Source organism: Cyanistes caeruleus, chromosome 3 (assembly GCF_971803275.1).
Source record: "Cyanistes caeruleus chromosome 3, bCyaCae1.hap1.1, whole genome shotgun sequence".
NCBI classification, from domain to species: Eukaryota; Metazoa; Chordata; class Aves; order Passeriformes; family Paridae; genus Cyanistes; species Cyanistes caeruleus.
This window is the reverse complement of record NC_141703.1, coordinates 20,451,718-20,475,192: the sequence shown is the minus strand read 5'-3', so window position 1 is coordinate 20,475,192 and position 23,475 is coordinate 20,451,718. Positions and strand designations below refer to the sequence as shown.

General features: G+C 38.6%; 1 protein-coding gene across 10 annotated transcripts in view; it reads left to right on the top strand.

Annotated features, from left to right (window-relative positions):
- Positions 1-23,475, top strand: part of TBL1X (transducin beta like 1 X-linked) — a 192,534-nt gene that overhangs the window by 32,780 nt on the left and 136,279 nt on the right. For 8 of the 10 annotated variants that reach the window (XM_086880134.1, XM_086880136.1, XM_086880135.1 and 5 more), the window contains one exon: positions 22,727-22,799. The gene's annotated coding sequence lies outside the window, so the exon portion shown is untranslated. Of the gene's footprint in view, positions 1-17,382; positions 21,129-22,726; positions 22,837-23,475 lie in introns of those variants that run through there. The other 2 variants (XM_086880140.1, XM_086880141.1) reach the window with 2 other exon arrangements.

The window sequence follows — 23,475 nt, the reverse complement described above, 5'->3', positions numbered from 1 at the left end:
GCAATTGGAGGGGTACAGGGAGCTCTGCTGCACTTGTGGGTAGCCAGAGCACAGCTGCAGCAGGAAGCAGGGTTACTGCACTCTGTAGAATGGCAGCCCTGCAGCTGCTCTGTGTGTTACAGATGTGGAGGAAGAGTTCAGAAGTCAAAGAGGGCTAGAAGAAAACTGAATGCATTCCTACCAAAAAAAAGACTAATTTTTAAGTAAGTTATTTCTGGTCTTTGAATGGAGTTAGCACTACAAGGGAAAGATTGTGTACATGCTTAATGGTGAGTAAATGGTTCAGTGTTTTAACAAACATGATTTTTTAAGTATGGTTGGTTTTCTCACTGCTGATGAGAATTGTGTTTATCTTTGATTAAGGTAGAAAAGATACTAGGCTTGCTTAGGTGACATTGTGGTGGTGTGATCTGCTCTTTCTGCCTTTGGCATGGTCACTCACATTTTTTGGTTAAAATGGGAACACATCACAGAGTGGGGTTTTCAGTTCTGGGCAAACCTAGATAAAAACAGGTGATTATGCAGGAAAGCCTGGGAAAAGTATTACCAGTGCTATTTGTGTCATGGTCTTTGAATGTCTTTGAAAGTTTTTTTGGTTTTTTTTGAAGAAAAGCCTTTTAGCAGCAGGATACTCAGAATGTCTATTGTAAATTTTATGCATGCTTTCCAAAATAAATACTCTATAACAGTGCTACCTAAATTTTTAGGCATTGGTTTGACTATTTTAGCCAAATACATTTAAATTCATACAAGCTGTTGAAATTTAGAAAATTTGTCAGTTTAACAGAAGTCCCTCATTGATGAAAAATAAGAACATATGATAAAACAAATCTTGTCTGTAGTCCACCCTGATCTTACAAAATTTGAGGGCCCTTCCAGCTTCTCTGAATTAGTTTTTCATTGCCAAGGGTATAGTTTCATGAGAGACCATATATGCAAAAGTCTGTGTAAAAGTGAATATTTAGGGCCTGAGTGATAACAATGAAAACCTTTGTAGTGAGGGAAACGATTTTTTGCAGCAGCAAAATTGCAGCAGTGCTAATATCCTAGTACATGGATAATGTTCACGAACCACTTAGAAATATTTTCATGAGAATATGTTTTACAACCGCCAGTGCTATTCTGTAATCTTAACAGTTATGCAAATACTAGTGTGAAAAATAAAGCCAGAAGTTACCCTGGTTTTATTTCCCTGTGTGGAACGAGCAGGACTGGTGTGCTCAGTGGCCCAAGCCCCACAGCCGTGCAGCACCTTATTCGTTAGAATATTCTGCAGCATTTTGTAAATTGTGCTCAAATGTCTGCTGAAGTGAGTCTACAAACTGGTATGGCACAATATGACCACAACTGAGTGATAAATAACTACCTTAAAAAACAAAACTAACTTAGGCTCTCTCAGCTGAATATGGAATTGTGTTTTGCTGGGGAGCCAATATTGAACTTCCTAGTCCCAGTTAAATTGGAGGCTGTAAACCTTCCTCTTGTCTCTAGAAAAGATATAAATCACATTTTAATAAAAAAATAAAAAAACCCAGCAGGATGATTCACAGAAACTATTTTCCTCCTCTTTTAGAGGGCATTTACAATTGCTAAGTTCTATCTATATGCTAGTTATATCAGCTATTTAACTCCATTTTCCCCTTTTCTGGTGAATAATTTAGCAACAAGATACCCTAGTGAAAATAGGACCAAAAATATAATTGAAAATAACAATGGAGACATTTCACAGTTATTACTGTGATCTTGATTATTGCTAAGACCACAAAGGGTTTGATTTTTCTAACACTCGACTTCAATAGGAAGGGCTCTATGAGGTCAGGCAGTTTTGGTAATGCAGTTTGTTTCAGAGCTCTGCTCATTCTATAGTTCTTCTCATGCTGTTGTTGATAGAACACGTTTGCAGGTATGGACAAACATATGAACAAATACAATTTTATTCCCTTGCTACTCCAGAACATAATGCCTCCCACTTCCATAGCTAGAAACTTTTTATTCAGAAAACATGCTCTGTCAACTTCCCAGAAGATAAAAACGCGTATAGGCCCAGTTGCAGTTCTCTGCTTTGAATAGAATCCAAGAGGGTTTCTCATACAAATCACTAGTATTCAACATCTTAGATGAATTTAGGAATAATACTTTTGTTGACCAGTTTGGGTTTGGGCTGCGATCTGGAAACACTCCCCAGTGTATTTCCCCATGTTTTGACTTGGGTGAGTCATTTTACATTGGACAGTCTTCCTCTGCTGCTCCTCAGCTTTTATCTCCATCCTACCCTGTGGATTTCCCCTGGGAATTGTAGAGTGGTGCTGTAGGTGTCTGCCCACAGCTCTCTGGGTGACCTCACCTGCAGCTCCTTGGCTCCGATGGTAGATGGTGTTCCTCTGCAAAAAGCCACAAGAGGAAATGGTGAAAAGGGCCAGGCAGCCTTCCCCCAAGATCCCAAGGCAAAAGGCTGGGCTGTGTGTCTTCATACCTCTCACTAACAATGCTTCAGATCTATTACTTATTTTTCTAGAATTTTTTAAGTCCAATGTGAATATTTGTTGTACTGTGTTAGTCTGAATTTTGTTGAATATGGAAGTTCTGTATTTTTCCAAAATGTGTTGTGAATACTTAAAATTCATTTTTCCTTTCTGCCTTTTTAGTGTGTTGGGGAGAGCAGGAAGACACAAGTTCATACTTTTCTATAGTGTTTTTGAGTCTCTTTCTTGTTGTTTGAAGTGTGTTTTGGAGAGAATGCAATGTACTTTATTTTTGCTGCAAGCTGTTTTAACTGATCGGTCAGAGATGTTTTCTGTACACGCACAAACACGTGTGTGCACATGTACATGCAGACACATGTATGTGCATGTGCACTCATAAACATATAAAAGCACCCTAGACCAAACTCTTTAAGAAACTGATTTTTTTCTGTATTCTCTTCCTTCTTTGCTTTCTAAATTGTAGTAGCTTCAAATATTTTAACTGATTTTCTGCATTCTCATCAAATAGAGTATTTGGGTAAGTGTTAAGGTGTCAGCTTGCCCGATTTCTTCTTCACAGAAGCATTCTTCACACCTGCAGCTTTCTTCTGTTTTTCATACCAGAAATACTTGCATCAGTCTTAAACCTTTGCCAAGTCACTGCTGACACATATTTCTGTAGCCCTTTATTTACACTGTGGTTCTCTTTCTTGATATGAAATGTCAACATCTGTACTGGACAGGTTAATTTATTTGGAGAAGGTCATAACATCACTTAAAGAAAAGCTAGGCCTTTAGCTGAGAAAAAGGTTTAACATAATCCTTACCTGTTATTATGCTGAAAGTAAGCTTATTGTAATGAAAACAGTATGTCAAATTGAATTAAATATTATCTCTGGTATAGGGAGGAATCTCGCCACATAAAAAATTTGGCAGATGATGTTTTTTTTTCCTCTCTTCTGAGACAAAAATAAATATTGCAATAAACAGAAGACTGTTGGTTCAAATAATAAATTAAGATAGTTGAGTAGGAGTGCATTAACTCTTTATGTGGCATGTTTACATTTTAGTAGATCTGTTAATGCTGTTGTAGTTTTTGGCTTTCTAAATATATGATAAATAATAATTATATTTAGTGCTGCTTTACATCACCTGATCATGCTGAAATCATTTTTGTGCAAAGAAACTCATAAATGGGTCTTCCACTTGAAGAGTAGTTGAAGAAACTGCCCAATACAGGGGTACTTGTTTTGATCTGGCAAAGATGGACCTCACAGTGCAGTTCTAATTAGTCCCTCTGGTGCGCTGGAATGCTGAGCTTGTAATACCTCATTGCTTGTAACAAAACCATGGTGTTTAGGAGGAGGTAGAAAATGCTGAATGTATAAACTTCATTTGTAATTACACCAGGCATATCAACATAAACATTCAGGTTTTTACTCTTTTTTTCATGCCTTGATGGTTTTCCCCTTCTGTCAAATAGTTGTTAATGAGCCTTTCTTAAATTCCCTTCATCTCCTTTGATCATCAGGCTGCATTGACAGGAACTGGTTTAGATGTTTAATCTCTTAGGCATTACAGGGTGACAAACTGAGGTAGTAAATACTGTAGCCACTGCAGTCTATTCCTTGTGATGGTTAAGCAAATGGCAAACAAAACCTCCTTAAATTTCTGTAACTTGTTGGTAACTAACTTTGTTTTTCAGTTTTTGCACTCTTGCTCTCAGAGTCATGGAGGAATAGTTATTTACATTTTATGTGTGAGAGGCAGTGAGGACTGAGGTAAACTACTGCCTGTGTAGGGTTAGTGGGAAAATGGGTGCATGGAGGATGTTTGTTGCCACGGCTTTCAGACAATGGAAAACCATCTTTTTGGCAACCCCTAGCAGCAGTAGCTGTCCAAGATTCTCTGACCTTGTTCTCCCAAAAAGTAAAAAAAAAAAAAAAAAAAAAGTGCAACAGGCTCACAAATACTTCCATTAACAATTAATTTCTGTTCCTTCTTCTGTTACTTCTAATTTGCATAGTAGTTCTGACACATAAAATATTACCCTTATTTCATAAGGCAGGGGTGTCTTATTTTGAAGTGCAAGGGAACTGTAGAATCATCCCTTGCTAGAAATTAAGTTTGTTTCCAGTGCAAGTTACACATTTGCTTATTGAATGTTATGTAAGGTCTCTTTTGAACTTGCTACTTGTGATATTTCTCAGGAGCACTGCAATAGTGTTACTTTTCAAAATGTACCGTCACAAAACGCAAATACTGTCAGTTCTCAAGATCCCAGTTTATGGGAACATAATATTTTCTGAAGTATGTTATTGTAAAAAATTATGATCAAGTGATGACAAAAGTCAGTAAAGCTAGGGGATTTTCGAAGCAGAGACAAGTCTGAAACATTTTGGCTTCATTCTTCCTGTTGTGCACTGGTACTAGGTTCTGCTCAAACCTTAGGTTTAGTGTCAGTTCTAATTCTTCTGAATTTATCTGACAGATTTATCTCTGTCAACCACAGGATTTGTATGCCATCTCATACTGTAGTTTCTGATACCTCTACTTAACTGATTTGTTTCCTATCTGCCTCGTTCATCTCTTCATTTTTGGCAAACTGGATTTATCTTGTTTTTATGATTAAATGGAAGGAGTTGCTAAGGATTGAGATCTAGATCCTTTATTACGTTTTAGCATTGTTCCTTGGAAACCTGATTATATCTTGCAAATTAGAGTAACATTTCAAAGGTAATAAATCCTGTGTAGCTTATTAAATACCTCATGTTTTTACTTACAGATTCTTACTGAAGTGGAGTAATATTATTTCAAACTTTGCCAAGTGAAGTGTTCTGCTGTTGCTCTGTGTGTTCACTAGTAACTAAGCATTTGCCATGCTAGAACAGAATTACTTTGTCTCAAAGACTTTACATTCAGAGTATTATTTTATAACTGTCAGTTAAACAATGGCTTTTTGCTAATAATATATAAATATTTATCGTTTCTCAAACAGTTTTGATAAAGGAAAGGAAGTACTTTTCTTGACAAATTCAAATTCATGTGTGTTAAGCCTCTGTTTATCTTCAGTTTCAATTACATGGCTGATACCTGGCTTTTGTTATTTGATGGGCTATAAAATTCAGTTTTGTGTCTGTTGCATTGAAAATGTGCAGCATATACATATATTTTGTTACTGCTGATAATTGGATTAGAGTTTTGCCAGTCATGTTTGCTTTTAAGAGCTTATGGTATAGCTCCATTTGCATTCATGAAATGATTCTAATTGGTGTTTCTAACTGGAAGTGTTCACACTCTGTGTGTGTGTGATTTCTCCTCCTGTCCTGGCATCTGAACACCTTACAATTCAACTCATGTGAGCAGCTTTCATTCATAAAGAATTCTTTGACAGTCTGTTCTGTTTCTCGACATTTTTCAGTATTTTTCTCTGATGAAAATCTTGTTGCTGATGACAATGAGACACTGAAATGGAGACAGTGCAGAGAACTAATTGACCTAGTATCAGATGCCCTCGGGCACAATGCATTTTCAGTCATCTCTGGATGAAAACCTTAAAAACAAGTGTGTTGAGTTTTCTCTTCTAAAAAAATTCTCCCTCCACCCCACCCCATCCCATTGCAGATTTTGACTTCTTGTCATCGTTAATGATTCAGCAGATCACTTTTGGAAGGTAAATATGTGATTGCCTCAGACAGGACTTTCAGCGACTGAAAAGGACTGTTTCTTCAGCAAATCAAATTTTCAGTGATGCTTGCTTGAAATATGTTCTTTTGATGGAAGCTAAAAGCAATGATTAGGAATAATTGCACCTGTAGGCAAGGAACAGGAAACCAAAGTGATGGATTAAAGGGTGTGATTAGGAAGCTAGACCGAAAAAAAAAAAAATAAAAAAGATTAGTGTATTTGAGGAGAAAACAGGAGTGAAACTATGAGTAAATAGAGCACTTAAGCATTTCCTATAAAGGAAATTCCTGCCATGATGTAGTGGACCCAGGAGTACTTCCAAGCCGTGAGGTAGAAGCTGGGTTCATATACCTCCTGACCTGCATTAGATGGGAACTTCGCAGGCATCAGCTCTTTCACCTTAATTTCCACAGAAGGGACACCCTGGTGAAAGTGCTGCAGCTTTTGTGAGTGCAGTTGGCCTCCAGCATTATGACATATGGACAGTCTCATTCTGCTGCTTGCTCACAGAAATACGGGAATACTTAATGAAACCTCTCCCTCTGGAGCTGTAGGGAAATCATGGTTTTTGGCATGCCAGGGCACAGCAGTTGCTGCTGAGCTGCTGCAGTCCCTCCTCTGGGTTATTGGTCCAAAGGGAAGCTACTTGTGATGTAGGAAACAGAATGTCACCCCAGAATAAAACATCCCCATGCTGGGCCAGCACTAGCAAATGGAAAATTGGCGAAGTACAAAGAAGCAAGTAAACGAAGAATTATTTTTGGTCCACTGAGGGCTCTAAGATAGGTTGCTCTCTGTACACAAACAAGCTTCCATCAGTTACCAAACCTACATATGACAGCAGCATTTTTACAACTAAATCAGGGCTTCCCAGTGTCATGTAATGAAACTGAAAATTAAAATTGGGAGACATGCTACTTCTTCACTTGTATGTTTTCTAAAAAGAAATGTGGGTTTTATTACCTTTATTTTGTAACGTAAGCTTTACTCATTTGAATACGTGATTTTCAAATTAGTTGTAGTTCATGATAAGGATAATTTTTTCAAGTATTTTAAAATGATTGTGATTGATATAAGGCATTGTCCTGCTATTGAGGTATTGGCTGGAGCAGCAGATGTACCATGTGGATAGTCAGGACTCCAGGCAGCAAACTCCTCTTGTTCAGTGTCTTTAGTAATTGTAAGTCATAGTGGCCTAAAGTTTGCTTTTATTTATAGACATAGGATTTGTTTCTGAGACAGGGCCATATAGGGAAAGATTGTTGCCACGGGGGGCTCTCTGCTCTGGCTTCCACATATTTCCCTCTCCAGTCCTGGAGAATGCTGGAGTAGAAGGCAATGTCAGTTTGTTGAAGGTGAGTGTTCCTGGGCTTTAGCCAGGATCATCTTGTAGATAGAATAGTTTCCAGCTTCCTACTTCCCTGAAAAATCTGTCCATTATATGTTATTTGAACTCAGGATGAGGTCATATTTCGTTTCAGCCCTGGAGGACTGGCCATTTCGGTATCCCTTCTTCACTTCAGTATATTTGTATATATTTGTGTATATTCTGTAGGCTCTCACTGTTCTCAAATTGTGTGCTGTTGGTCCATAGATAGTTGCTAATTAGAGAAGATAGGTGGAAAAACAACATGTGTGTGTTTCAGTTTCCAAGATTCCCTGAACCCTTGGCATATACTTCATTACCAAAACAATTGAGAGCCTGCACTCAGAGTGATGGCATAGTATTATACCAGCTTTGTTAAGGCTTGTACCAGGAAAAGAAATAAAAAGGATTAAATGATTGAAAGAGGAAAACTAATTTCCTCTCCTTCTCCGCTATGGCTTCTTTTGGTTTATTTTTACGCCAAGGTCAAGAAAATTACTTGTATGGACAAAATTTACCTGCTTTTTTTAACCTCTGTTGCATAAGATGGCTAAATACAGGAATGCACATGTAACATTTATGTTGCTGTGAAACAAAGCTCTTTACTTGGCCTGATATGAAAACAAAAGCTCTTTTGGTCAGAATCACTGCTGCTTTTATGAAGTCTGTAATGATTATGCTGCAGCCGTGGTGTTAGTGATGTTTACAAGTACCTCACATTTCCCTTTCCATTGGGGATTAAACTGGTTCCATATAAATGCATACCCTGTCTTGATCAACAATGTCACTGAAACATGTAAGGCAGTGCTCATTTCATATATAATGTAAAAAAAAATAGCACTTCTTTTTCTGTGAGGTAGCTGTTCTTGGTAAACTTTTGGTTCTTAATTCATGACCATTGTGACTGAATCTGCATTTTCTCTCCGAATACTTTCCTGGGCTGTACTCCCATTCTGAAGAGCTGCTAGGTAGTGAATGGCAGTTCATTCAGTGTTTTGCAGGGCTCAACCACCTGCTGTCAGAGAAGGTCAGAGGATAAACTGTGACTCATTGCAAGAGAGTTTGCCTTCACTGCTGGTCACAGTGAGACCTGAAATCAGTGGAGTTATGTAGCAGCTCTGGAGAGGGATGTAGCAGACAAAGACTTTATGCAATACTGGCAAAAATGTGTGGAAGGCTGAGCATAAGAAATCATGGGAAATTCTCCACTTCAATTTGCCCAGTAAGATCTTAACCACAATGCAAAGCACCTTCTTTGAGGTGAAGGAAGATCACTTTGTTATTTCAAAACTGGTTATACTTTTCTATCTTCTGTTTGACTTCTGCAGGCATAGTTAGAGTCTAGACTTCTATGATGCACACAAGTCAACTCGCCCCTTCTTTCTTTCAAGCTGCACAGGGTCAACATGACTGTTAGATTGCAAATATTTTGATAAGGGCTGCTTTGACAACATGCAAAAATACTTGCTGCAAAGAATAAAATGACTGAAGATAGAAAAAAAAAATTCCTTGAGCTTACCAGGATAGACTACTTAGACATTTGATTTTAATTTCTGTATTACTCTTTTTCCAAGCGCTTTCCTTACTTCCGTTGTCTTTGAAAGGAGGGAGCTTAAAAAATGCTTATCCAAAGCTAGAAAAAAAGTATTAAAAATAGTGCTCTAAAATATTTAAAAGTTTTGAAAGAAGTAATTTAAATGGAAAAGCCATATTATTGGTGATTGCTTTTTCCTCAGTAAGTTCCCTTGGAAAATTCCAGTGTTCTGGGTATATTGAAATGTGTGGGTATCCTGCTGTAATTCAGAGTGGAATCTTTCTGCTCTCTCATATCTGCATTTCTCAATCTCAACAGGGTGTACCCCAAATCAATACATTGACTCATTTTCTTACTCTATTTTGCCACTGCAGAGGACTAACCTTAGTATTGGATTGGGTGGAATTGACTCAGAGCAGTCTCTGACTGCTGGTCACTGATACAGGTAATGTTTCAGGGAAATTGGAAAGCTCTCCTTTTAGCTCTCCCTGGGGGTATCTGGAGTTATTTAGCAACATTTTCAGCGAACTTAATACCTGTAAGAAATGTTTTACTGTTACTGCATGGAGTCATAGTTATTTCAGATAGCATGGGTTGTTTTATTGTTATATTGATATTTAAGATAATTGGGATGTAAACTTTATTTAACATGCTTGATCATCAGGAAGACATAGAGGTTTTTAGATAAATATTAGTATCTTGCATCCTTTTCCGGTTGCTCTAAGTAAGATAACATAGTCTTTTCTGGCCTTTTTTTTTTCATAAATAGATATTTGAATCATATGTCAGGTAGCTACAAACTGGAAATCTAATCCTGCAAACACCAAAGCACATAAGAAATTTTCTCAGATAAGGATTTTTACTGACATGAAGATTGCTGAGGTGAACAGTGGTTCACTGCATGTAGTAAGAAATCTTTGAGTGGAATCATTGGCTCTTAGAAGTGTGAAGGTGTCTGACAATTAGCTTTAAAATATTTTTATCTTTATATAAAGAATTACTTTAGTGAAAGCACTCCCATGTGTCTTACCAAAGAAAATAATATTTCTCCAAAGTGTTTCTTTTAAAAGCCTTTCTCAGAGGTCTTACTATGTAGAATATGCTTCTTCTTGTATGTACACCAATTTTCAGAGGCTTTGATGAGGCAGTTTAGTCTGATATGCACCACAGGAGTCTATTAAATAAAATAAATATGAATTAAAATTCCTATTATATTGCTTTTTTTGTAAAAAAAAAAAATCTTCATCAGTACGTCCTGCAGGAATAATATAAAATTATATTACAGTAATGTTTTCTCTTCCATGCTGATGCTTTTTGCTTTTAATGACATTAGCCTAGTTTAATACTTGACACCATTTGGCTCAGTAATGGTATCAGGTATTTAGGTCCAGCCAATACATATTAGGAGTTACTCAGTTTCTAAGTAATGCAAATATTTCTACAGATCTTTCAACAAAGCTGTAACTTTGTATCTCAGCAACTAGCTTTGTGTGCTAAATACGGGGTGCTCTGTTCTGTGGAGAATCCTCTGTACTTTGAGTGTATTTCCTTGTACTCAGCTGTAAGAGTCTGTGTCTGCTTGGTGTAGAGGTTCAGCATGGCTTGGTTTCAAACTCTGGATGTGGGCAACCTTGCCAAGTGTTGTCTGTGACAACCTGGAACCTGTGGTGCCTCGCTGTATTCAGCAGTGTCCCACAAGGTCCAGTGTTGTTTAACTTGCTCATCAGTGGTGTGGATGAAGGGCAGGTGCCTTCTCAGCAGGTTCTCTGAGGGCACAAAGCTGGGAGGGGTGGCCAATACCCCCGAGCGCTGTGCAGCCCTCCAGAAGGACCTCGGCAGGGTGCAGAGATGGGCAGGGAAGGACTGCCTGAAGTTCAGCAAAGAAAAGGTCCTGCACCTGGGAAGAACAATCCCCTGCACCACTACAGGGTAGGGACTGACCTGGAGAGCAACTCTGTGAGAATGACCTGGGGGTGCTGGTGGACAACCATCTGTCCATGAGCCAGCCGTGTGCCCTGGTGGCCAAGAAGGCCAATGGGATCCTTGGGGGCATTAGGAAGAGCATTGCCAGCAGGGAGGTGATCCTGCCCCTCTGCTCAGCCCTGCTGAGGCACATCTGGAGTGCTGTGGCCAGTTCTGGGCTCCTCAGGACAAGAGAGACGCAGAGCTCCTGGAGCTGGTCCACTGGAGAGCAACAAAGATGATTAAGGGGATGGAGCCTCTCATGAGGAAAGGCTGAGTTAGCTGGGTCTGTTCAGCCTTGAGGAGAGACAATTGAGAGGGGCCTTGAACAATGTTTATCAGTATCTGCAGGGGGGTGTCAAAAGGATGGAGCCGGGCTCTGTTTGGTAATGTCAAGCAAGGACAAGAGGCAATGGGCAGAAACTGATGCACAGGAAGTTCCACCTGAACATGAGAAAGAACTTCTTTACTGTGCAAGTGACCACACACTGAAACAGGTTGCCTGGAGGCGTTGTGGAATCTCCCTCATGGGAGATATTCAAGAACCATTTGGACACAATCCTGTTGGATCAGATGTCCCTACCAGTGGTCTTTTCCAACCTTACCCATTCTGTGATTAATTTACTTGATAACATTGAATAATCCCACTAGGATGTCATGAATGTCCTGAAAATGATGGGAGATCTAATTGATAGTCCCACAGCTCAGTGTCTGAGTGGCCAGGTGGTTACTTTGTGTGGAGAACTTAAGTGAGTCCTTGTGGAATGAGTAATATTTGGAAATTTTAGTTGCTATGCTGCTGCTTTGATGCAAAATTCAAGAGAGTAAACTGAAGGAAGTAATTTCGGTCTCGTGTGTTTTGCTCTTGCTTCTGAATAAATCTAAGTTTACTGTAAATTTATAAAAAGTAAGGAAACTCAAGCCAAAAGCATTACTGAAGTCATACTCTTAGCAAACCTGGTGAAATACCACTCATAAAATTCTTTGAGTTCTTCTGTAGTTTCTTTCTTCCTTTTTCTGCCTGTTAACTACACTGTATTGTTTCTAGTTTGCAGGTTATTATCCCACCTGACATCTGCATATGCTGAGACCTTATCCTGTTTCAGCTCTATACTTCCACATCATACATGTATATGCACACTGTGTTTACAAAATACATTAATAGCAAGATACTCTGCAGTGTTAGAAAGGAGTGATAAGCATATGCTTTAGATTCCCTGGATTTGAAGGGCATTAGGCTTGCTAATGTAGGCATGGGCGCTGTGTTGGGCTTATGCTTTATTTTTTTTTATAATTTCAACATGAAGATTAAAAAATGAAGTTGCAAGGTTAGTCAGAAGGAGTGAGTGGGACCTAGTGAATACAAATGGAAATATTGATGAGAAAATATCCGAATATGTTGTGGTCTAAAAAAACTCTTATTTTCATGCCTGCATCAAAAACACTGCTCAGATATAGATAATTCAGTATTCTTGAGACATGAATTGAAAGATCAAGTGTCATAAGGTAGCAATGCAAACTTCCTTAATTTTGTCTCATAACTGTGTATTATCCCTGGCCAGTAAGGGTAATTTACTGTAAATCACTGTAATTCTTGTCTTTCCTGATAACACCATATCACATTGTCAGTTTGGAACACTGCCTGCTCATTTTTGCTAGCAAACTGCAATGCTTCTTTTTTGTACATATACATACAAAGATTTCAGAATCTGTTTGTATACATGCAAACTGTGTGCCTTATTTGCAAATGTATCTTGACAAACGTATTTTCCAGCTAGGAATATGAGCAGATTTTACTGGTGGGACTTTATAAGAGGTACATACATTTGTGTTCAAACAGAATTAATTTTGATTTTTTTCTGGATTTGCTGCTAGTTTTCTGCATGGAGATTCCATATTAGAAGTAAAAAGTACACTTCTGTTGTATGGATACTGAAATTTTGATATATAAATACAATGTACATACATCCCAACTGTAAACACTAGAATGGTATCCTGGTTTTCAGATTACTTACTTTTTGTCAATATAAGTCAAGCATGCAAAAGTATGTGTATTTTATATTCCAGGTGTCGTAGACCAGGAACCTCACCAGAACTGTGCCTGATATTTATCTGCAATTTCAGGGAAGCATAACCTTTTCCATTATCAAAAACCAAAGGGCCAAACTGATACACTGAGATCCTGCTAATGAGCACAGAGAACAGAAAACCATCTTTGCAAGCTGGGACAAATTACACTAATGCAGTTTAATAAAATACTGAGTGGTGCTGCAGTTTTTTATGAGATGGGCCATGATCAGCCTTAGGAGAGCTGAGTGTAGTATGGATTTTCATCCCTTCTGTTGTAAAACAAAATATAAGCCAGCATGGACAGGTTTTCCTCTCACCACTGGGCAGTGAGGTAGCTGTGAAGAGTATCTGCCTCTTCCTGTAGCTGACTAAGCTCAGCTGGCCAGCAGTAACATGCTGAGTCATGCCAATTTGGTTGTTTCTGGTCCATACCTTCCTTCAGCAATGCATGAAAGTGCTCTGAAAACATAAATATCTAGAAGGTATATATTTCATCTGTGGAAGCAATGTAGTGAGTTGTCTACAATTTCTCTGAGGTTGCACAGCTGCAGTATTTCATTTTATAAACATTGAATTCTACACCATGAGCTATTAGCAGAACTTATCCTGTCTGCCTTATTTATTTGTGAGCTTTTTCCAGTACAAGTAGTGGGTTAATCTGTGAAGTTGGATCTAAACAGGAAATTGTTAAGGTATATATGTGATAATGAGTGGAAAAGAGAAACGGAGTTTGAGTGTAGCTAGGATATTTATTTTCTGAGAAGGTAGTGCCCTGCTTGACTAGAATGCTTGCTTTATTTATAGAAAAAAACTCCCATGTCCTCAGCTTACAGGACAGTTCTGGCTCTGCTAGTTGCTTGGTAGAAAAAGTACTTTTTGGAATGCAGCTGCAAAACATTCATGGCATTTCTTGGCAATTAAGAGACGCTGAGCATTAAGGGAAAGTAGTTCTTGTTTTGTCTAGTTTGAGTAATGTTCATGTTTTGGGCAAACTTTCCACAGTTTAATTAGGAGTTTTTAGGAGTGTTTAATTATAATAGTGAAACTAACACGATGTAGCTATAATGTACTATAATGTACTGACCTGTGTAGGAACCACCAAGCTGTTTGGTACCAGTCAGCCTCTTCATCATGATTCTTTGAATTTGTGCTCCTGTATTTTTAAATTTTTTGTGCCTTTTTCTTGTGAAACCAGGAGACTGTCACTTCCAGTATGATGTAAATTTTTGAACAAAAAGAACATTTGAATTATAAACTCAGAATCCTGAAAACGTTTTTCAGTAGAATATATCAGTGTTGGTGTGAGCTTCTGTAGAAGTGGTTATCACTGAGCAGCTTTTGCTCTGGCAGCTAAGAGCAAGAATGTGTGAGAGGAGGTGGCCTAGCACTAGTGACTTGTCTGGATGGAATTGCCACAAAAAGGCACTTTTGGTGCTGGCTGAGGACGTAGAGACAAAGTGGGTGGAGGTTTGGCCTTTCTGGGTATCTTCTGTGTGGCTCCTCAGCAGGCTGATGTGGTTACATGGTAGACAAGTGGCCATGTAGAACCATCCATTTAGAAGTGACTTCTGTGTGCGGGCACAGGCATTTGGTGTGGAGTAACAGGAGTGCTTGATACTGTGCACTGTCTAGTTCATCTGCTTGCTGCTGCAGTTCAGAGGTTTATATTTATGATTAAGAATCTGAATGTCTCAGCTGCTAATTCAGCTCTGCAAGCCCTCAGTGCCTTGTCGCAGACAGGTCACACTTATCTCAATATGCAAATGTCTAAAATGAGAACATCTGTTAAGATCATAGGAAGTTGTGTAGATGCTTTAATGGTTGTAGTAGTCTGGATTAGGTAAAGTACTGTGATAATGCCACTAAGATGGCTCTAAGCCACCAGTATGATGTTGCTGTGAAAGGGTCTAATGTGCTTCTGCAATGCATTAGACATGATCTTTTTGGAGAGAGAGGAATGCTAATAGCATTTTGTAAAGCTTTCCTGAGACCTCATTGTGTCCGATGATCCTCCCTTGCAGTGAGCAAAAAGATGGACTTAGATTGGAGCAGGTGCAAGGAGAGTTTAATAAGCTGCACAGGAGATTTATTCTGGAATGACAGTAGAAAGTTATGAGATGAGTATTTGGATTTGAAGTATTGAGGTCTCCAAGGGGTCTGAAGGGAGACTGAAATTGCTTGTTTTGATTATATTTATTTGGCACTAACAACATACTTCAGAATTTCCAGTGATTGCTAGTGGATAAGAGGAGCATGCTTTTTCTGCTGTTCTTCCAAACCGTTTAATAACAACATATTTTACTTGCCCCTTGCTCAAGCCCATGGAACCAAATACTAGATCTGGGGTCAGAAATGAATGGGTCCCTCAGGAAAGAGAACCTACAATAGATATTTTTGTTCCTATTTTGTTGTGTTAAACATAGTCTACTTATCCTGATCATTAAGGAGAAGTTGCTACTTAACAGTTACTAAAAACATGCAGCCACCCTCGCAAAGACATAGAAAATAGCAAGTTGTAAATCTGTAGTATAATTGTAGCCTTTCCTTATAGCTGTTTTGCCCTTTGTAGAGTATTGAGAAGAATTTTGTGGGGTTTAGGACAGGTGGAGCAGATACACAATGGAAACTGCAGAACTGAACATTCATCGTGTGGTTGCCTGCAGTTGCACGTTCATCCCGAAAGGATCATCCCGTGTCCCTGAACTGTGCTGAGGCACAGTGAAATGCTGGGTTGGTGATCCAGAGCAGGTGTAGCATTCTTTCTGCTACTCATGCTGTACTGTTTGGTGCAGAGAAGTTTCTCAGTCATTTGTTACCTCCTGTAGCCCAGAAGAACTGTTCTCAGTAAGTGGTGTCTTGCAGTTCGGTTATCACTCTGCCTTTGCATTTTTGGCATTTCTGTGAGAAAGTAGACTTGCAGGGAATTCAGCATATCATCAATGACCTCAGCTTCAGGGGGGAAACTACAGAAGCAAAATGAGATATGTAATTGTTTCAAAAGCTCTAAATTTGATATTGAATTAAGTAATCAGAATGTGGGCAGAAAGCAAAGAATGATAAAAAGAAGTGCTTCCATTAGGTTGTCTTGGTTTTTTTTCAGAAAGTTGTGCAGCCTGAGAGGGGCATAGTGTTTATAACATATTTATGGCATAGCTGCTTCCTGGTAAGTGTGCAATGGGAGGAAGTGCTTTTCTTAAATTAGTAAGTGAAAAAGTGGCTGGTAAAGGATGGGCTGCAGCATTCTAGATTTTATTCCAGACGGGATTTAAAGTTACTTTTCAATGTCTAATTGGAGGGCCGGATAAAAAAGTAGGACATAACTTCCTGGTGTTGATAGGCTCAGGCCACAACCAAACATTCAATTGGCTGTGAAAAGGCTCTATGCTTTATATGGCTATTGTCATGAAAAAAAAAAAATCTTAGGGAATTGCTATAGTGAAAGCCTGGATATTTGTAACATACCTTATTAGACAGTGGTGCATGCTCAAGGAAGAGAACTAGTAAAGTAGGGTATTGTTCCTGCTTCTATTAGTAACTTGCCATGAGGTTTTACACATATTTCAAAAGGAGACAAGTAACTTTGAGTGGATCATTAATGTTATAATTAATGCCAGTTGAATGTCACTAATATTTTTTACCATAAAAAAATAGTAGCTCCCATTCAGGATGAATTCTCTTTCAAAAATGAACTGAGTTCAGAAGACTGTACTTCTCCTTAGCTGACTAAATGTAATAGCAGATCTTTCAAAAATTCTGACCATAACATTTACGTTAAACTATTAAAATGGATCTGACTTATAACTTACTTTGAGATCAAACACAAAAAATATTCTAGGGATTATGTTTTAATTGAAGGGACTTAAAATGTGGTAAATTTCTTTCCTGCTCAACACCTTGCAGATCATCAATCTGGGTGGAAGAATGCACTGAAACCTTTCATGGGCAATTGTGTGACAGCAACTGCACTGTTCCTATTTAAACATCTCTGTTACTTTCTAGCAATATCCTTCACAAGGAATTCCTGTAATTAATGGTTCCTGAAAGTATCAACACCTCCTCTCTCCCTCAGCTCTCTAAAGTGTGAAACTCAAGAATCAAAGAAATGTTAACTATATTGGCTTTAGGCTGTATAAAGTATAATCCCAGATCATTTGTTTGCTGGAGTGTTTTAGGACTTACCTGTGTGACCAAGTTAACTAGCACCACCCAGACTCTAACAGCTATAGTGATGATGCTAAATTCCACTTGTTTTAAAAAGAGAGATGTTCTGAGGTGAGCTGGGATTCTTCAGGATGAAGATTGTTAAGCAAAAAACCTTTTTATTGCCAAACCCTCCCCACCAGACCCTTTAATGGAAGATTTAAACTAGTTCATTGTGTGATTCCATCACCATTACACTGATAAATTTTCCATGTCAGGAAGCCATTAGATGGTAAGAATCATTATTTTCCTTCTTCTTGCAGGCTTTGGGGAGGCACAAGCATTTTTGATTGTGACAAGGTGGGGAAAGGAGTGATTCTTGTCTTCATATTTGTGTTTTTGTGGGGAAAAATGATGGATCTTCATTTGTAAATGATTCTCTTGACTATTCTGGCAAGGACATATGTGTGGGTGAACTAAGTGTATTTTTCATGTCACTGGTGATGGAAACTAGAATATAAACTTTGTGGTACAAGGGATGCCAGGAACTTGTGAGGAAGGGAAAAATAAAAATCAGAGTAGAAATATTTCCTAAAGTAATAGGTGGCAAATACTTACAGTTGTTCTATGGCTTTTTGATAAGTTTACCAGTGATAGAATTTTTGTATTTTGAGGGGTTTCATGTGTGTATGTGTTGGTTTTTTTGTTCTTTATTTAATTTTGTATCAATCTGCTACTAATAGCTGTGTTATTAATTTCCTGTTATCCTAGCTAGCAAACCCATTTGGATATATTATTTGAATAATGGGATACTCAGCGTGCCATCTTTGGAGTAATGCCTGAGATCACAAGTGATAATTGGCTTCTGTATGAGTTGTAGTCGTTGCATTAGTTAGGTTTTGAAGCCCAGTTCCCAGAGCATGATTCATATTGACTGTCCTCCTTTCTCCATGGGAAGTGAGAGTGGGGAATTTCCTGGGTCAGGGCAATACTGGGGATGGGAGTCAGGATAGCTAAATTGCTTCCTGCCCTCAACACCTGCAGGAAATACAAGAAGTTGAAGAACAAGCAGTTGTATGAATTAAATATATTCATGTGTCTGTTTGAGACCTCTTCAGAAGAAATAAGAATAAATACCATCTTACATTATCGTAACACATACCTTTCAATGTTGAGTGCTTATCAGCAAGATCCAAGTATTCTGAATGTTTTTGATTTCCCTGTTGCATTTGGGATCAAATAAAGATAATTAGATACCACTTTCAGCATTAAAGTGTACTTAACTCAGTGTGGCTCAATAGAGGAAAGAGTTTTATTTGTAAATACTGTGTTCATTAATGATATTGCATTTATACTTAATTTTTATATGTTGGACACACAAAAAGGTTGTTGGAAGGTTATGTTGTTGTAGTGTACCTAAATATTTTTGATAATTCACTATTTAAGTATAAAAAATAGTATAAAAATAATAGTATATAAAAAAGTAACTATTCTAAAGGATTTTTTTCAGTTAAAACGAGGAGATATTTTTTCTTTTTAGATTGAATATTGAAAGAATCAAGATGTAATAGAAATTTCAGCAGAAAACTTCTAGCACTGAATCATTTATCTCTCCTCATTAATTAAAGTACACTCTTATTAAATAGCCACAGTAGCAGTAATGCAATAGTAGCATAGGAGGGATCTGTCCATAATCCAGGAGTGCAGCCCAGGCTGGCATCTACCCACATGGGCAGCAGCTCCATGGAAAGGGACATGGGTGTTCTGGTGGAGAGCGAGTTCCATGTAAGAGAGCAGTGTGCTGCTGTGGCAGGGAAAGGCAGCGGGATGCTGGGCTGCATCAACGCGGGAATCCCCCACAGAGATGAGTTAAAAGTCCTTGTCCCACTCTACTCAGTGCTTGCCGGGCCACACCGGCACTGCTGTGCTCACTTTTGGTCCCTGCTGTGCAGAAATGTGTGGATAGCCTGGAGAGGGTCCAGGGAAGAGCCACAAAGATGATCGAAGGACTGGGAACCTGCCATGTGAGGAAAGGCTGAGAGAATGGAGTTTGTCCCCTCTTGTGCAAAGAAGGCTTAGTGGCTACAAAGACAGTGGAGACTCCCTTTTTACAAGGAGTCCTATGGAAAAGGTGAAGGGTAATGGTTAAAAGTTGCTCTTGTTGGGATGCTGACTGAACACAAAAGGAAAAATTTTCACAATGGAAACAATTGTGAAATTGTTGTTGCTGTTGGAATAATACCCCCAGGGAAGCTGTGGATTACTCAGCATTGGACACTCCTGATTTTCCTGGACAGGGTGCTGGGCCTCCTTACCTAGCCTGTGCTTTTGCCATGGAAAGTTGGATCAGGTGATTCAAGAGGTCACTTCCAACCTGGTATTCTATGATTTTATAGAATCAACTTAAATTCAGCCTAAGCACTCTTAACCCACCCAATCATCAAAGGCAGGGAAGTTTGAAACAGAATAGGAAGATGTCTTTGGTTAGCTCTTACTTTCTGGCAAAAGTAGATGAAGGTATGCCACAAGGTATGCTATAATCTACTTTCTTTTGTAGAATAAAGGTAAGAACACTTATCCCTGGTAAATAGTGCTAAGAAAACCCTGTTTTTAATTAAAAACCCTTTTTCCCTCCCCCACTGCACTTAATATATTTGACTGAATGAAGGGCTGTTTTATCTTTGGAAAAAATGATTTTAGAAAGTGTAAGTAACTTGCTGTTTAACTGAGATGTAGATCAAGTTTAGGTTGAGACTTAGACTCTGAGTGACTTCATTTTGCTTGATTGTAGAAGGATTTTGTTTTTAAATTTAAAAGAGTGGATGGTGTTAATAGAACAGCAAGACAGAAGTAGCAACAGTCCACAAAGCCTTCACACAGCTGCCTTGACATCTAAATATATAGATGTCTGTAGTGAGGTATTTAAATGCCTAAAATTCTATTTCTGCACTGCTGGTTTGGCTTTTCTTCTGCCCCAGTTCTTCTGGGATCCTGAAATTATGTGTCCCTGCTCATTAGCCCTTGTACAGATCTCTTTAACACCCATCATTAGATGTGAGTTCTGCACAAAGCGTAGCAGCCATGGCTGTGGCATGCTAATCACAAAGATTGCGTAGGAACCAGGAAAACACATGCAGTTAGTTGTTGAGATGAAATTTGGAACCTGCGAGGGCAAGAGGGAACCACAGGAAATGAGTGGGGGAGTAAAGAAATAGGAAAAACACTGGAAGGTGCAAAGCGATATGGAAAAACTAACAGATCTGTGAAGGGTGCAGAAAGCTGAGAGATGAAACGGAATGCTGCTAGTATGGGAGAGCTGGAGGCCGATGGGACTCTGGTTGTGGGGTGGCAGCAGTCATGCAATACTGTGTAATGAAGTTGTTGAGAATGAAGTGGTCACTGAAAAGGGGCAGGGATATGCAGTCCAGGGATCCCAAATAGGAAACTGAGCCTAAAGACAAGAGTGGATGGGGACAGTAGCATGCATCCCCAGGTAATAATAAGGCTTGGATGAGAAGTGCTGCAGTTTTGAGGGAGACGAGTATCTGTATTGAGCAAGGTGGACCTTCCCCTTTTCAATGGCTACTGTTTCAAAAAAACCAAGCTCAGAAAGCTGCCTTGAATAAAGAGCTACAAAGAGAAAGTCCTGCAAAGCTGGGAAGGTGCAGAATTAAGATTATCTAAAATATATTAACTGAGCTCCCATGGACATTTACATTATGATACAGTTTTAAATTCTATGATCTCAGAATTGTATGGTCTTTCCAGGTGGAACAGATGTGTATGAAGACTACAGCAAAGAGGGATAGGCCTCTGGAAATGAGCTTTTATTTGTTGTAGAAACCCTAAGACAGATAGTGAATGGGGCAGCTCACAAGTGAGGGGAGGCGTGTGTCTAGGAAACTAGGTGGGTACAGCTTCTCCAGGAAATAAGTTATTACAGAATGATAAATACTCTGAAAAATGAGGAACTTGGTTGAACACTAAAGTTTGTAATGCTCCTGATTCTGAAGTTTTCTTGTCTCTGGGATGATACGATGCCCCTGGCAGGGGTCTGTTGTGACCTGACAGCGCCAAACAGGAGCTCTGTCCAAGAATGGGCGTTTCTGTCCTCAGAGTGCTGTGACCAAATGGAATGCAGCCACTGGGTAGAGTTTCACTACTCTCTTCTAGCTACTGTATTCACTGAGGGAGGTTGGGGTCCTGTGGAAAGAAAAAAGTGCATTATCACCTAATACAAAGTCAGTCAAACTAGATTTCAACAAGGGTGCTGCCCAATTAACTGCAAATCCTTGGGGGAAAAACAAAAAGGAAAAAAAAAACCAACTTCTGAAGAATTTAGTTTCCATGTCATTGGATACCTATCTTATATTAGGATTTTTTTAGGATGTTGATGTTTGTATATAGCTTGCTGACATCTGTTTCTTTAAATGGCATGCTTGCCGTACATTTAGTCTGGGAAAATGCATGTTAAAAAACTAGTTAAATCTAGGAAGTATGGTTACAGTCAGTTTTTTAATTTCTGTTGACTTCTGGTAAAATCTTCTTCGAAAAATTGTACCTTGCTTAATTTCCCAATTATATATTTACTTGCGTGATGGGGAAGACGAAAAATTATTTTCTTTTGATCTGATGTAATAGGAGCTGGGTTTTAGGGGAACAAATTCAATCTTATCTGATTATATCCTGACCACGGTCAAAAGTAAGGCTGTAATTGCTGTTTAAGGAGAGTTGTTACAGAGGTTGTGTCATATCAAATACATTGCTTTTCTACTCTGTTACTGTTAAATGGATTGCTCTAAATTAGATGGTCTAATTCTGGAAAATTTGAATACGTGCAGGTGGACTTTTGTGTCAGCAAAGCCACACTTATTTAATTGGAGCTCCATATGTCTGCAAAAATTGCTTCCATATGGTTGAATGGCACATTTTGAAAATGTTTCTTTAATTCATACTAGTGCCAGGAGAAAGAACAACTCTATTTTTTATGCTCCTTAACTAAGTGACAGTGCACCTGTACATGAACCTTCTTTCAATTTTTAAAGCAGTAATTGAATATGTAGGATTTGCTTGTCACATGTTAACAGCTTTAAGGTAGCTTAAATATGTAGCTAACAAAGGCTTAACTGTGTGCTCTCTGTTTGTACTCCTTAAAACAAATGATGAAAGATACCTAAATCATGCAGTCCCACCATGTATTAGGTTGAATTTACATGAGTTTTCTTACAGAAAACTCTTTCACTTAGGGTCATGGTAAATCTAAACATATATATATATATATGTATATATACTGGTCAAATAAAACCCAGGTTTTTTACAAGGGGAAAACAGCTTTGAGTTTGCTTCTGGTTAACTGTATTGATGGGAAATAATCCTGTGAGAAAAGCTGGAGAGATTAATTTTTTCAATTGGGGCCATAGAAGTTGATAAAATTATTAAGAGATGAATTTATAAGGAGTAATGTAAATTTATTTATTTATTTATTTTATTTTTTATTCTGCTCAGGTACCTAAGGATAAAACTGGCCTGAAGGGAAAATCTGTGGGAAACTGGGGACCTTGACTGATCTTGCACCTGAGTAAGTAAATACTTAGTGAAAATCAGCTTTACAAAATGTTAAAACTGTGAAATATTTTTCAGCATCTCCATGCCTAATTGAAGTTGTAACTTCAGACAGTACCTTGGCTTTTGGATTGACAGAGACCAGAAGTAGTAGGCCTACCTGCAAGGGAGGGAATGTGGTGTAGAGCCTTCAGTGCCTTGCAGTACATTTCTTTTTATTGCTACCCTTGAAGTCTCCATGGAATGAAACATAGCTTATAGGCAGGATTTCTTGGTATTTTGATATATTGCCTTTTCAGTTATTTATCTTCAGACTAATGTCTGAGTTTCTTAAAGCTTAACTTGATCTTGCTGGTTTGTAATCACAGTAAGGCGCTGAGACTCAGCAGAACTGTAGGTCAGGCCAGGTTAAATATGAGGTTATCAGAGGGTGAAGGCTGAGAAGATGACCTCGTGGAAAGTTGTATGGGAAAGGATGAATGCTCATTTCATGAGGAGGTTTTTGGGGTTTTTTTTAAGACAAAAACTATTGTCTTGGTTGGGGTTTGCTTTCACTAAAACAGGACAGGGACAACATTTCTTCACCAGCTTGGATGGGGCATTCTTTGTCATCTGGAGGCCCCCAGTCCCAAACCCAGGTACACAGTTTTCTGAAAGGCAGGAAGAGTATTTTCCATTTATGCACATAGCTT